Consider the following 15,731-nt stretch of genomic DNA (forward strand, 5'->3'; position numbering starts at 1 on the left):
TTTTATTATTTTTAAACTCAGAAATGTTTTTTTTTTCTGGTTTGCGATTTTTGCGGCGGAATCGCGAAAACAGCTCCTGAATTTCAGACGTTTTTGCAAGTACTCGCGTATTTCAAAGCGTCTTTTACAGACGTAATTGGAGCCATTTTTCAATGAAGTCAACGAAAAACGGCTCCAAAAACGTCCCAAGATGTAACATGCACTTCTATGACGCAGGCGTCTTTTTACGCGCCGTCTTTTGACAGCGACACGTAAAATAACACCTCGTCTGAACAGAACATCGTAAAACCCATTTAAAGCAATGGGCAGATGTTTGTAGGCGTAATGGAGCCGTCTTTTCAGGCGTAATTCGAGGCGTATAACGCCCGAATTACGTCTGAAAATAGGTCGTGTGAACATACCCTAAGGCTTTGTTCACACCTGGTGGATTAGCTGCAGATTTTCTGCAACGGATTTCATAGTGGAAAATCTGCAGAGTATCACAGTTGCAGCAATGTGGGGGAGTTTTCATATCTCCCCCACATGTCGCAGAAAGAGTTGAAATCAACCAAAAAAACCTTGAGCTGCGGTGCGTTTTTTTAATCCGCAGCATGTCAATTTATGCTGCAGAATCGCTGCTCGTCTATTGCAGGTTTTCCTCATTGAATTCAATGGGGAGGTAAAACACGCAACATATAGCAAGTGCTGCAATTTTTTTCAGCGGAAAAGCTCCGATCCCGCTGCAAAAATACTTCCCTGGTTCTCCGTTTCCATAACAACACGTTTCATCCCATGTGACGGCTGAAGCAAATCACAGGCTGCAGCGGTCACATGGGCTACACTGTTCTCCCAGGAGGTCGGGCTTTACGGAAACCAGAGGGGCGCGTTGCTTTTACAACGGAGAACGTGGTATAAGGGGTATTTATTTTTATTTTTTTAACCATGGCTTTCCGCACTGGACATTCCTCCCGAAGAACTGCTCCAAAATGTGATGTGGTTTTTCGGGTGGAATTCCCTGTGGATTCCAGGACTGATACGCTGTGTACTTTTACGCAGCATATCCGCTGTGTGCGAATATAGCCTATTACTGAGCTGGTGTATCTAAGCAATTTGTGCTATGAGTATCTAGCAGAGCAGACGTGTGTTAGAGCTGAGTGCAGTCCCTACACTTAGGGCTTATTCAGACAAGCGTGTAACTGGTCCATGTGATGGCCATTAAAAAAATGTCCGTCACACGGACGCATGTATTTCAATGGGGCCATTCACACAGCCGTTGTTTTAACGGACCATGTGAGGGACCCATCAAAAAAATAGGACATGTCCTATTTTTGTCCATTTTCACGGATATCTTAATAAACTCAAGTCTATGAGGGATCCATGAAAATGGGTCCCGCACAGGTGCGATTCGGACATGAAAAACTTCAGTTTTTCACATCTGAGTTTGCACACGGTCGTGTGAATCTGGCCTAAGTCCGTAGCCTGGAGGATGAGAGAGAGCTGGCAGAGGGTCCAGGATAGGGCCCTCTGCTGAAGGGACCCTTAGGAAGCTGGTATGTGCTTGTTAGCCAGGAGCACCATGAAGCTGAGCCGGAGAAATGATTGAGAAAGGGAGCGGAAGCCCGAAATGTTGCAACAGCATAGCAAGACGCCAACTTTTCCTCCCCGCGGAGTCTCTGCGTTATACCAAACCTCCATTTAAATGAACGCAGGGCACTAAGGGTGATGTTCACAGATACATGAATATCATTCGAATATTTTATCTACTGGATATTTTGATAAAGAAGTAATTGTAAATAAGTGTTTGCAAAAGAAACAAATGTTGCTACCTGCTGTATAACATTGAAACGCTTTGGCTTATTTGAGGATTGTCAGAACGATAAAACCCTAGTTGCTATTTCTATATGGGTCGTACTGTTAATTACTACTAGTATCTTTAATCCTTGTGGGGAATTGGTAGAGCGGGTGCTGGGAAGTGAGGAGCCAAAGATGTCATGGCGCTCTAAACCAGATGGAAAAGATAAAAAAAGTGAATGATCCAAGAAGACGTCACCTGTGAGTCACTTGATGTACCTGTATTGTAATCACTATAAGGTTTGTAACGCGCCTGTGTAGGGCTGGTATCTACTACTATATGGTCACTGTATGGTGGTAATATTGGTCTTTGTACAGTGGATATATTTAGTAATATTATTCATTCACTCTGTGGTCATCTTATAAGGATATTATTTGGGATTTGTACATTGGTATCATTGGTAAGATTAGTCTTTGTATAGTGTGTATTGTTCAATAACAGTATGATGGTAATATATTTTATGGTATATTGGTATTATTTGATAACTATATATGTAAAAAAATAATTTTTTGTGTGTCAGGAGGGACATATGCTCTGGGGCTTGTGCCACCAAGAGCCTAGAAACACCTTAGAACGTCTTCCGAGTTGACTGAATGTGACAGAGTTTTTGGTACAGAAATTGGGGCCCCAATTTTAATTTTGCCCATGGCCACACTTGGTCTAAAACCGGCACTGAATACTGGTTATGAAGGTGGAGCTTGCCCTCTATATGATATAATTCTGTTTACCTGCAGCGGCCACTAGGGGGAAATACTACCAAACAAATATTCTTTGCATTTCAAGAAGAAAAAAAAAAGCCCAGCTCTATGCCACATTTTGAGACTATGATTAAAAAAAATACCGCAAATTTGACCTTGAACGCACATTCGGAAGGTGATTTGTATTACGAACATGCCAACAGGAATATATTTTGGAGGATTATTAGTTAATTTTGCATGGATTTTCTCAGGTGTAAAAAATAAATGGTTGTTCCCTGAGGAGAGTCCAACGGCTGCTTTATAGTGCAGGCGCACTCTCTGAATCCAGAAGAAGCTGCTCTTTGTGTGATGTACAGCCAAAGCTTCTACTTGTCACACCCTGGGAAAAGTCTTCTGACTCTGAAAGTACATGGCACTCTGACCGGTTTGCAGCTTTTTCAGTAATTTGTACTACAGTACGTCTTCTGTGGGATCGGACCTGATGGGCTATCCTTCACTCCCCACACACATCACTGAGCCTTGGGTGGCCATGACCGTGTCGCCGGTTCACCGTTGTCCTTCCTTGGACCACTTTTGTCAGGTACTAACAACTACATACCGGGAACACTCCACAAGACCTGCTGTTTTGGAGATGCTCTGTCCCAGTTGTCTATACATTACAATTTGGCTGTAGTAACCAGATGATCAACATTATTCACTTCACCTGTCAGTGGTTCAGACATAGTGGCCGAGGTGCAGCCGAAATCCGTCTTTCCCGCAAATCCGCAACGATTTCACATAGATCATTAATAGCCATACGGTATTGCAAGTAAAACTGCTGTGGCCAATAATCAATTTAAAAATCGTGGCGATTTTTGGTAAAACTGCATGTTGGCACCTTTGACCTGCGCTGCGACAGCTACGTGTGAACCCAGCCTTAATGTTGTGGCTGATCAGTATGTATATAAATTAGATTATTTTTTTTGATTTTTTTTTTAAATTCTGCTTTTTGGCCAGAAACAGCACCACCCTTGGTCCATGGTCTGTGTCTGGTATTGCAGCTCAACCTCATTCACATACAACCCATCTCCTTTTAACACACAACTTGTAATTATAGATGTCTATAAATGTCTATTGGGTGGACAATTATGGTATTATGTTTCTGCCAGCCACTAGGAGGCAGTGTTGCTCTTTTCACTAGAACAAACAGATGCATGCTCATGTCAGCCTCCCCCTGCTATCATAGCGACCCATCGGCACCCCAGGGTGCCGTGGGAGCAGCAATGGTCTGAGAGAGGTAGCCCCCTCCCTGTCAAACTCCTTAGATACCACGGTTGCTATTGACAGCGGCAATCCTAGGGGGTCAAACTGCTGGGATTGAAACTAGCTCCGATTCCAGCCATCGCAGCAGATGATGGTGCAGTCTCAGCTTCTGAGCCAATATCATCCCCACGCCGTACATGAACATCTACGTTGGCATAAGGGGAGCCTATGGGTACCTTCGATGTGTGTGCCAAGGATCTTTCTTAAAGCGTCTCTGTCATCACATTATAAGTGGCCTATCTTGTACATAATGTGATCGGCGCTGTAATGTAGATTGGTCAGCGTCATACACTTCTCTACACAACGCCCACTTGGCCATATAGTAAAACACGTCCAGATGTCCATTGAGAAACTCATTAGCATAAAGCTAATATAGGTCATAACTCCGTCAAAAATCATCGTTTTTCGAAATAAAAAACACTTCTGTAATCTACATGACAGCGCCGATCACATCATGTACAAGATAGGCCACTTATAATGTGGTGAGGGAAACGCAGGCTACAACTTGTCCCCTTCATATGCCTCTGCCCTAATCTCCCGATACAAATCTCCACTCTTTACAAGAACTTCTCCTCTGCTCCGATTAGTGTGTTTACAGAGTGTGATCAAAGTCATTTAATCCTTCGAAAACACTAGTTACTTATTCAAGTCAGTAACAAGTCTCCATCTGCCCACTTTGATGCCAGCTTTTATGCCCAGAACCACTTCAGACCAGCCTGAACTCGACTGAATTTAATGCTGGACATCTCTATCTGTGTGTTGGCATTGTTAGATGAGTGGCCCAATGTAAATTTAACCCTTTAAATCACAATCTTCCCTGCCCACTTTGATGCATATTTTTGTGCCCAATATTTTTTTTTGGGGCTGCTTTCAAATTTATTCTTGTCAGGGCACCCTGATGATTGTAATTTACCGGTGTTGTATGTGTATACGGATTGTATACGGGTGATGTATGTGTATATTGTGTTTCTATATAGTGTGTATATTTTATTCTTGTATTAACATACAGTAGTTGCCAACTCTCCAATATTACCCAACTTTACCCCCCGATGCTGATGCCACTAATCTTATTAGATCTAAGCAACACCCATGAAAAGAAGAAAAGAACGTAAAATAAAAAAATAATAATTTGGGTTTGACAACACTCAAAGCTTTTGATGACTCAAAGATTCCTACATATAAAGCCGTAGCCAGGTTGGAGGGAGGGAAGGAAGGAGGGGCAGCCAGGTTTTAGACAGGCACTGACGTCTTTTAATTAATTCTTATGTTTACTTTCTATAACTATATCGCTTGTAAAATGTACAAGTAGTTTTATGCTCGAGTTAGATAAAAAAAAAAAAGTCAAATGAAAAATTACACGTCATTGATTGGTAGAGAAAGCAAACCCTGGGGAGGCGGAGAGCCAAGTTAACGCCCCAGCATAAAGCCTGGTAGGGGCAGGGAGGGTAGAATAAAAGGGGTTGGACTTACCGTTTGGAAATCCCCCAGTGGCGTCTGTTGAAAGATCACATGATTTGCGGAGAAATGATGCTGTTCTCTGCTAAAGTTGGACTGTGGATTGCAACACTAAGCAAAGAGTAATACCAGAAACCACCTCCGCCCCTCCCATAATATCTGCAACTCCTACCAGTAAAAAGGCAAAGGGGTGGACAGACAAATTTTCCTGTGTCGATTTTTGAAAAGCTTTTTATTTTTGCGTGGACAGAGCCGTGCGAGACCTTTTTTTTAGTTTTGCACGACAAGTTGTATTTGTTTACATAGCACCATTATGGGGGCACAATTTATTGATTCACTTTTATTACCTTTTTTTTAAAGGGGTAAGGGTAAAAAAAACAACAGCAATACCACCTTCCTTTTTGGCGTCTCTAATTTACACTGTTTACCATGCGGCATGAATAACATAATAACCTTTATTCTACGAGCTGTTACGGTTACGGCGATGCTAAATTAATATATATTTTTTTAAATGTTTTACTACTTTATGTTTTTACCTCGATCGTTCATCGGCTGATCGTATCGTTTATGCAGCCTGAAATATTATCGTTGTCGGCGGCACGTGTATAAACAGGGGGACATGCTGCCGACATGATAGAAATGTATGGGGACGTAGTAACAATCACTCATTACTGATCATAGCTCCTTGTGAAAGTAGCGCCGATCAACAAGCGCTGTCTCATCGGTCCATGTAAACGGAATAGTTTCTGGCATTTATCCAGTATGTGAGATTTGCAAGGCTGATGGTGTGTCCTCCCCCCCCCCCATGTGTACACAGGAACAGAAAAATAGAGTCTATTGTGTAATGCGCTCGGCAAGGAGCCAAATCTACCAGAGAATAAACTGTACAAAGTCTCCTTTTTCTGTAACGAAGAACTTGCTTTTTCCAGTCACGTTAACCTTTGACGTCTACATTTCTGTCCAGGACTAGAGTTCTACATTTCTGTCCAGGACTAGAGTTCTACATTTCTGTCCAGGACTAGAGTTCTACATTTCTGCTGTTAGGCAAAGTTCAGTAAATCCCTCGTACCGCATAGAAAAAGCAAAAAAATCTCTTTGTACTGTGTCAGGCATATCTCTCAACCGTCCCGGATCTGGCGGGACAGTCCCGATTTCTCACCGCTGTCCCGCCGTCCCGGGCGGTCTGCAAAATGTCCCGCTGGGCGCTGCAACTGTATCAAAACAGCCGATCGCTGCTGACAGGCACCCTGCATGCCAGACGACTGCAGCAGCGATCAAAAGAAGGCAGGAGTCTTGCGGCGGTGTTCTCACTGGGATCAATTCCTGCACGGGAGTGGACCAGTCCAGTCACCTGACCTGTCATCTGACCTCACCGGTCAGGTGACTAGACTGGTCCACTCCCGGGCCGGCATCAACACCAGTGAGAACGCCGCCGCAAGACTCCTGCCTTCTTCTGACGGTAAGTGAAAGCAGAGCGGAGAGTGGCGGCAGTAGGGCCGACTACCTCTTATAAGGGGGTTGTGTTGCGCTACCTACAGGGAACTATCTACAGGGGGGCTGTGTCTGACGCTATGTACAGGGGGGCTGTGTCTGGCACTATGTACAGGGGGCTGTGTGTGGTGCTACCTACAGGGGTGCTGTGTCTGGCGCTATATACAGGGGGCTGTGTCTGGAGCTATATACAGGGGGCTGTGTCTGGAGCTATCTACAGGGGGGCTGTGTCTGGAGCTATCTACAGGGGGGCTGTGTCTGGAGCTATCTACAGGGGGGCTGTGTCTGGAGCTATCTACAGGGGGGCTGTGTCTGGAGCTATCTACAGGGGGGCTGTGTGTGGTGCTACCTACAGGGGGGCTGTGTCTGACACTATGTACAGGGGGGCTGTGTGTGGTGCTATGTACAGGGGGGCTGTGTGTGGTGCTATGTACATTGGGGCTATTTGTGGCGCTATCTACAGGAGGGCTGTGTGTGGAGCTATATACAGGGGGCTGTGTCTGGAGCTATCTACAGGGGGGCTGTGTCTGGAGCTATCTACAGGGGGGCTGTGTCTGGAGCTATCTACAGGGGGGCTGTGTCTGGAGCTATCTACAGGGGGGCTGTGTCTGGAGCTATCTACAGGGGGGCTGTGTGTGGAGCTATCTACAGGGGGGCTGTGTGTGGAGCTATCTACAGGGGGGCTGTGTGTGGAGCTATCTACAGGGGGGCTGTGTCTGGAGCTATCTACAGGGGGGCTGTGTCTGGAGCTATCTACAGGGGGGCTGTGTGTGGTGCTACCTACAGGGGGGCTGTGTCTGACACTATGTACAGGGGGGCTGTGTGTGGTGCTATGTACAGGGGGGCTGTGTGTGGTGCTATGTACATTGGGGCTATTTGTGGCGCTATCTACAGGAGGGCTGTGTGTGTAGCTATCTACAGGGGGGCTGTGTGTGGAGCTATCTACAGGGGGGCTGTGTATGGAGCTATCTACAGGGGGGCTGTGTGTGGAGCGATCCACAGGGGGGCTGTGTGTGGAGCTATCTACAGGGGGGCTGTGTCTGGCGCTATGTACAGGGGGGCTGTGTGTGGAGCTATCTACAGGGGGGCTGTGTCTGGCGCTATGTACAGGGGGGCTGTGTGTGGTGCTATCTACAGGGGGGCTGTGTCTGGAGCTATCTACAGGGGGGCTGTGTCTGGAGCTATCTACAGGGGGGCTGTGTCTGGAGCTATCTACAGGGGGGCTGTGTCTGGAGCTATCTACAGGGGGGCTGTGTCTGGAGCTATCTACAGGGGGGCTGTGTGTGGTGCTACCTACAGGGGGGCTGTGTCTGACACTATGTACAGGGGGGCTGTGTGTGGTGCTATGTACAGGGGGGCTGTGTGTGGTTCTATGTACATTGGGGCTATTTGTGGCGCTATCTACAGGAGGGCTGTGTGTGGAGCTATCTACAGGGGGGCTGTGTGTGGAGCTATCTACAGGGGGGCTGTGTATGGAGCTATCTACAGGGGGGCTGTGTGTGGAGCGATCTACAGGGGGGCTGTGTGTGGAGCTATCTACAGGGGGGGCTGTGTGTGGAGCTATCTACAGGGGGGCTGTGTGTGGAGCTATCTACAGGGGGGCTGTGTGTGGAGCTATCTACAGGGGGGCTGTGTGTGGAGCGATCTACAGGGGGGCTGTGTGTGGAGCTATCTACAGGGGGCTGTGTCTGGCGCTATGTACAGGGGGGCTGTGTGTGGAGCTATCTACAGGGGGGCTGTGTCTGGCGATATGTACAGGGGGGCTGTGTGGTGCTATCTACAGGGGGGCTGTGTGTGGAGCTATCTACAGGGGGGCTATGTGTGGAGCTATCTACAGGGGGGCTATGTGTGGAGCTATCTACAGGGGGGCTATGTGTGGAGCTATCTACAGGGGGGCTATGTGTGGAGCTATCTACAGGGGGGCTATGTGTGGAGCTATCTACAGGGGGGCTGTATCTGCAGCTATCTACAGGGGGGCTGTGTTTTTGGCGCTATGTACAGGGGGGGCTGTGTGTGGAGCTATCTACAGGGGGCTGTGTCTGGCGTTATGTACATGGGGGTTGTGTGTGGAGCAATCTACAGGGGGGCTGTGTGGTGCTATGTACAGGGGGGCTGTGTGGCGCTATCTACAGGGGGGCTGTGTGTGGAGCTATCTACAGGGGGGCTGTGTGTGGCGCTATGTACAGGGGGGCTGTGTCTGGAGCTATCTACAGGGGGGCTGTGTGTGGAGCTATCTACAGGGGGGCTGTATCTGGCGCTATGTACAGGGGGGTTGTGTCTAGAGCTATCTACAGGGGGGCTGTGTCTGGCGCTATGTACAGGGGGCTGTGTGTGGAGCTATCTACAGGGGGGCTGTGTGTGGAGCTATCTACAGGGGGGGGCTGTGTGTGGAGCTATCTACAGGGGGGGCTGTGTGTGGAGCTATCTACAGGGGGGCTGTGTGTGGAGCTATCTACAGGGGGGCTGTGTGTGGAGCGATCTACAGGGGGGCTGTGTGTGGAGCTATCTACAGGGGGGCTGTGTCTGGCGCTATGTACAGGGGGGCTGTGTGTGGAGCTATCTACAGGGGGCTGTGTCTGGCGCTATGTACAGGGGGGCTGTGTGTGGTGCTATCTACAGGGGGGCTGTGTGTGGAGCTATCTACAGGGGGGCTATGTGTGGAGCTATCTACAGGGGGGCTGTATCTGCAGCTATCTACAGGGGGGCTGTGTGTGTGGCGCTATGTACAGGGGGGCTGTGTGTGGAGCTATCTACAGGGGGGCTGTGTCTGGCGTTATGTACATGGGGGTTGTGTGTGGAGCAATCTACAGGGGGGCTGTGTGGTGCTATGTACAGGGGGGCTGTGTGGCGCTATCTACAGGGGGGCTGTGTCTGGAGCTATCTACAGGGGGGCTGTGTGTGGAGCTATCTACAGGGGGGCTGTGTGTGGAGCTATCTACAGGGGGGCTGTGTGTGGCGCTATGTACAGGGGGCTGTGTGTGGAGCAATCTACAGGGGGGCTCTGGTGGATGATTTTTCCATTGACCGGTAGCAGAGTTACACAACTGGAAAAAAAAAAATCCCCATCATGTAACTCTGCTACCTGTCAATTGAAAAGTCATCAACCACAGGGTCTCTCTCTTGACTTTCATTGTTCTCAGCCTTTTGGTTTGTCCTGCAGCTGCTGCCGCCGTGATGAGGAAATGTTATACCCAAGATAGGAAAAGTAACACAAAGACGATATAACCGGATCCATAATATCTGTGATATCCAGATAGTCTAGAGATCCGCAGTGAGAATGCGCGCGCGTTATTTGCAGAAGGATCAGGCCGTGATTTTATGTGTTTATGCGGGATATTGGGCGTGGTTAGGGGGCGTGGCTTAAAATGTCCCTCTTTTCCGAATTCAAAAGTTGGGAGGTATGTAGCAGTAAGGGTATGTTCACACAGCCTATTTACGGCCATTTTTGGAGCTGTTTTTCTATAGAGTCAATGAAAAATGGCTCCAAACATGGCTCAAGAAGTGACATGCACTTCTTTTTCGCAGGCGTTTTTTTACGCGGCCAATTTTGAAAAACAGCTGCGTAAAAAAGCGCCCCGTTGGAACAGAACGCCATTTTTCCCATTGAAATCAATGGGCAGATGTTTGGAGGCGTTCTACTTCCGATTTTTTGGGCCGTTTTTCGGCTGTTTACGGCCCAAAAAACGGCCAAAAATAAGCCGTGTGAACATACCCTAATTAAAGAATCTCTTATCCCGGCAGATGTGGAGTTTTTACCCGTCAAATATCTGACAAAATCGCTCAGCTATCCGCCTCCGTATGTGGTCGTATTTTTGGTCACATGCAGCCGCCGCTTCGTACCCATATTTTTTCTTTTTCACACATTTTATAAGAATTCTGAAGCTGGTTTAAACAGTGTTTTATAATTTCCAGGATAATTTTGGTGTCCTGATTTATACTGGAGAGTGACAACTAGCAGCTCATGTTATGTCACATGTAATGTTAGGCCTTATTCACACGAGCGTATTTCCCATCCGTGTGCTGTCCGTTTTTTTCACGGACACCACACGAACCTATGAAAATCAATGGGGCTATTAAGACATGCAGTGTTTTACACGCAGCGTGTGCCTTTTTTCGTAAAACCCACTTCATGTCCTATTTTGGTGCGTTTTTGTGCACCATGCAGCCCATTGCAGTCAATGGCTGCTTGAAAAAAACGGACAGCACACGGACGTCATCCGTGTGCTGTCTGTGATTCACGCAACATTTGCTAAAGAAATGATGAGGAAAACAAAAAACACATTCAGTTTTTCTGCTCACATAACAAACGCGTGACATACGGATGACATACATGCGTAAAAAATGCAGACGCGCACAATACACTGATGTCACACAGAACTGCAATGCAAGAAAAACGCTGCGTTTTTTACGCACGCAAAACAGACACGTTTGTGTGAATAAGGCCTTACTCTCGTGTACATACAATGTAAATCATCCGCAATTTTATGATTGTCAAAGATCCAAAATCCTCCCCACCACTGGTCCGTCAGTTTCTTCACATCTCCGTCCTCTGCTTTCCCCCTCCTTGCGTTCTGTGCATTGATCTCACTTTCTATTGATCTCCAGGGCCGTCCTGCGTGTTATAAGCACATAAGTATAAAGGGTCTGTCCACACATAGCGTAAATACTGCAGATTCTCCGCAATGGATTTCGTTGCGTAAAATCCGCAGCATGATACAAGAGCAGCAGAGTGGTTGAGATTTGAACAAATCTCCTCCACACGCTGCGTAAATGATAAGCGCAAAAAAAGCTCAGAAATAGACCTGCGGTGCGTTTTTTTTTATCCGCATCATGTTAATGTATTTGCATAATCGCTGCTTTTTTGTTGCGGGTTTTCCCCATTCTAAATAAATATAAAATCTTATACTTACTCAGAATTCTTCGTCCGGACAGTCCTCCTGGGATGATGTTTCATCCCATGTGACCGCTGCAGCCAATCACAGGCTGCAGGGGTCACATGGGATGAAACGTCATTCCAGGAGGCCGGCCTGCAGGACGGCAGAGGGATGCGCAGCCATGGCTACGTAAGTATGAAACGTATTTTTCTTTTATGTGCAGTTTTCCATAGCCGATATTCCGTTCTAAAAACTGCACCACAATTTGAACATAAGGTGCATTTGGAAGAGACGTTTTTGGCCCCACTGTAATATACGCATCAGAAATTGAAGCAAAAACACACCCGTTTTTACTGCAAATTGTCGTGGTAGAAGATGCGGTTTTTGCCTGTGTAGTTTTTACAGGTTAAACTTGTAAAATAAATGTGTTTCACATGTAAAAACCACACAGGCAAAACCTGCATTGCAAACTGCACCCCCATACAGTATAATGCACACACAGATGCCCCATACGGTATAATGCCCCCTTAGTTGCCCCTAGTGCTAGTGCCCTTGTAGATCGTGACACAGTACCCATGTAGATAGTGCCCATGTACATTGCTCCACAGAGTCCCCTGTAGATAGTGCCCCTATATAGAGCCACAGTGACCATGTAGATAGTGCCACACCCCCCTTGAAGATAGCGCCACCCCATCTGTAGATCCCCAGAGCATGGGCCGGGGATTCTGCTCCTAGAGGGACAGTGACGTCAGTGGCTACTCCTTGAACAGAATCCCCGGCCAGATCATCGACAATGGGGATTCCGCTCAAGGAGTAGCCACTGATGCTGAAGCAGGGAACCATCAGCTCCCTGCTTTAGAATTAGTTCAGAGAGGAGGAGCAAAGGGAGCTCAAGGAGTAGCCACTAATGCTGAAGCAGGGAACCGTCAGCTCCCTGCTTTAGAATTAGTTCAGAGTGGAGGAGCAAAGGGAGATCCTCCACTCGCCGAGGACTCCCCGGGCACAGCGCTACTTTAAGCTTTAATCCCCGGCCAGATCATCGGAAACGGGGATTCCGCTTACGGTGTAGCCACTGATGTCACTGTCCATATATGGACAGTAGCGTCAAGGGTTTCCCCGAGCACAGCGCTTAAAGTAGCGCTGTGCCTGGTGAGTCCTCCGCTCTGAACTAATTGTGAAGCAGAGAGCTGATGGTTTTCTGCCTCAGAATTGGGTTCAACTGTGTCTGCGTTCTGAGGACGAAGATACAGTTGACAGCGGAACATATCCACGGCCGCCCGGGACAGCGGGACACCGCCCGGAATCTGGGACTGTCGCGCTGAACCTGGGGCGGTTGGGAGGTATGCGAGCGTGCTGCCCAGGAGTTATGGTAGTGCCACACACTGAGATGGATACATCAGGTTTAGGTAGGTATCCTATAAGGGAATTCAGAGTTAATAGAGCCGGGTCCCCCATTGAGTGAAGAGAGGCTATAAACTGCGTCTCTCGCTCTGGAGGACCCGGCACTGTCATTGTCCTTTGATTTCAAATGGAACATAATAATACTTTGCTTCAGGAAACCACAATCTGACTGCAACGTGTGTACATAGCCTGATGATGTTACTAACTTTCCTATACTCAGTATGTGAAATTATCATGTGTCCTCCCCTCCCCCCATGTCTATACACAGCTACTGCTGGATCGGTGTAGAAATAGAATATTAGGTCACTCCCAGATTCCGCTGTGTATGTGTTCTGCTCAGCATAAAGCCAGATCTTCATCAGAAAAACATTGTACTAAATCCTCCCCTTTCTATGCACCGCAGAACAGTCTAGTTGCAAGTTATATTAACCCCTTGGTGACAAAATTTATTTTCATAAGAAGTAGATTTCTACATTTCTGCCTGTGGACAAAGTTCAGTAGATTCTTCGTATTGCTGTCTTAAGGGGGTTTTACACTGGACAATTATCGGGCAAACGATTGTTTATAGAAAGCTCGTTGCCGATAATTGTCCTGTGTAAACGGGAATAATCAGCAAATGAACGCTCGATCATCTGCTGGTCGCATCATTTTAAAAAAGTTAAATATTTCGTTGTCGGCAGCACTTCTAGGTGTGTAAACAGAGAGATCAGCTGCCGACATGATAATAATGGATGGTGACGACCGATCGGAGTAACGAGTTCTCCGTGTGACAGGAGCAAACGAGTGCCGATCAACGATGTCTCGCTGATCGGCGCTCGCTACACCGGCCGCTTATCGGCCGGTGTAAAAGGGCCTTTAAAGGCTATGTGTTACCGATCTCATCTCTAGTTATAAAAAATTTCAGATCTGACAACAACTTGTTCCAGTCAAAAAACGGGGAAGGAGGGGCGGCAGAAAACATAAGTCGACTAAACACAGAACAAAACCGCCGCCTCCGCTCAAGGAAATACCAACAACACTAACTACCAATGTCACAAATCTTTCCTCCATACCTCTAACTGCTGAACAAAATGATGTCTTATCCCTAGGCCTAAACTATGCCCCTAAAAAAAACTTTAACGTCTTCAACACCATACTTGACATTAATAAATTCATTCGCAATTTGACAGTTAAAAAGCATTTTTTTCTCCAAAATGAACCAAAACCAGAAGATTCTAGGACATTGTCATCATTCTCCATTACAGATATCGATAGACAGGCACAATCATCGCCTGAATTAGTGTCTCAGTCATCGAACTTTTCATTTGAAGAACTCACAACGATAGTAAGCCTTGATCATATGAGAAATGAAACGCCAAATCAAACAGTGACTACAGCTCTCAATTTCAAAACATCAAACCCCAAATTTTACCCCACAAGCTCACGTACAGAGTCTATGGATCGATTTCAAATGGTCATTGAAAAAGAACTTCACCATCTTGCGGACAACCTCAAAGGACAGCGTCCGACAGAGAACATGTCAACTAAACTTAAAAAAGCAGCAAAATCATTACAAGAAAACAAACAACTAATTATAAAAATGTCAGACAAAGGGGGAAATGTCACAGTATTAAATAAAGAAGATTACAAACAGTCTATTTTAAACATGCTGTCAGATGAAACCACCTACAAAAAATTGGAAAAGAACCCAGTAGAAACAATCAAATTGTCAATGAAAAAACTACTCAATGATGGACTTCTAGAAGGGTTCATCAACCAAAAACAAATGGACTTTATTTACATCGACCAGCCAATCACCCCAATTATTCATGCACTCCCAAAAATTCACAAACAGATATTCCCTCCACCAATGAGACCGATTGTTTCAGGTATTGGTTCGATCTTAGAGAGACTTTCAGAATGGTTAGATACATTGTTACAACCATTGGCACAATCAACACCTGGCTTTCTCAGAGACACCAAACATGTCCTAAATCTACTGTATAACAAACGTTGGGATAAAAAATACAGTTGGCTCACATGTGACGTCGTGTCACTATATACATCAATCCCGCACCGAATAGCTCACATCGCCCTTGAATTTCATCTCACTAAACACAGTACATATGATGTAAACTTCCAATTATACATACTCGAGGTACTCAATTTTCTTCTAACACACAACTACTTTCAATTTGATTCAAAATACTATTTACAGCTTAAAGGGGTATCCATGGGGGCAAAATTCTCCCCCTCGATTGCTAACTTGGTCATGGCATGGTGGGAACAATTTCACATCTTTTCGACCGAAAATATATACAGCCACTGCATAGAATGGTACGGTAGATATATCGACGATATATTGATCATCTGAAAAGAGGACACCAACATTATCCCTGAGTTTGCGCAATTCCTTAACAACAATGATTGCAATCTCAAATTTACCTACCACTTCGATGTCACCAATATCATCTTCCTGGATCTAGAACTGAAAGGTGTCAAAGGCCAAAACATCTCGACCAAAACACACCGAAAACCCACGGCAACTAACAATCTATTACATGCGAACAGCAATCATACCAAGCATACTATCAAAGCCATACCGGTGGGAGAAATGCACCGTGCTAAAAGGAACTGCACATCACAAAAACAATTTGAAACAGAACAAAAAATAATCAGAACAAGACTCCAAGAAAGAGG

The sequence above is a fragment of the Rhinoderma darwinii genome, chromosome 12 (genome assembly GCF_050947455.1).
Source record: "Rhinoderma darwinii isolate aRhiDar2 chromosome 12, aRhiDar2.hap1, whole genome shotgun sequence".
NCBI lineage: Eukaryota > Metazoa > Chordata > Amphibia > Anura > Rhinodermatidae > Rhinoderma > Rhinoderma darwinii.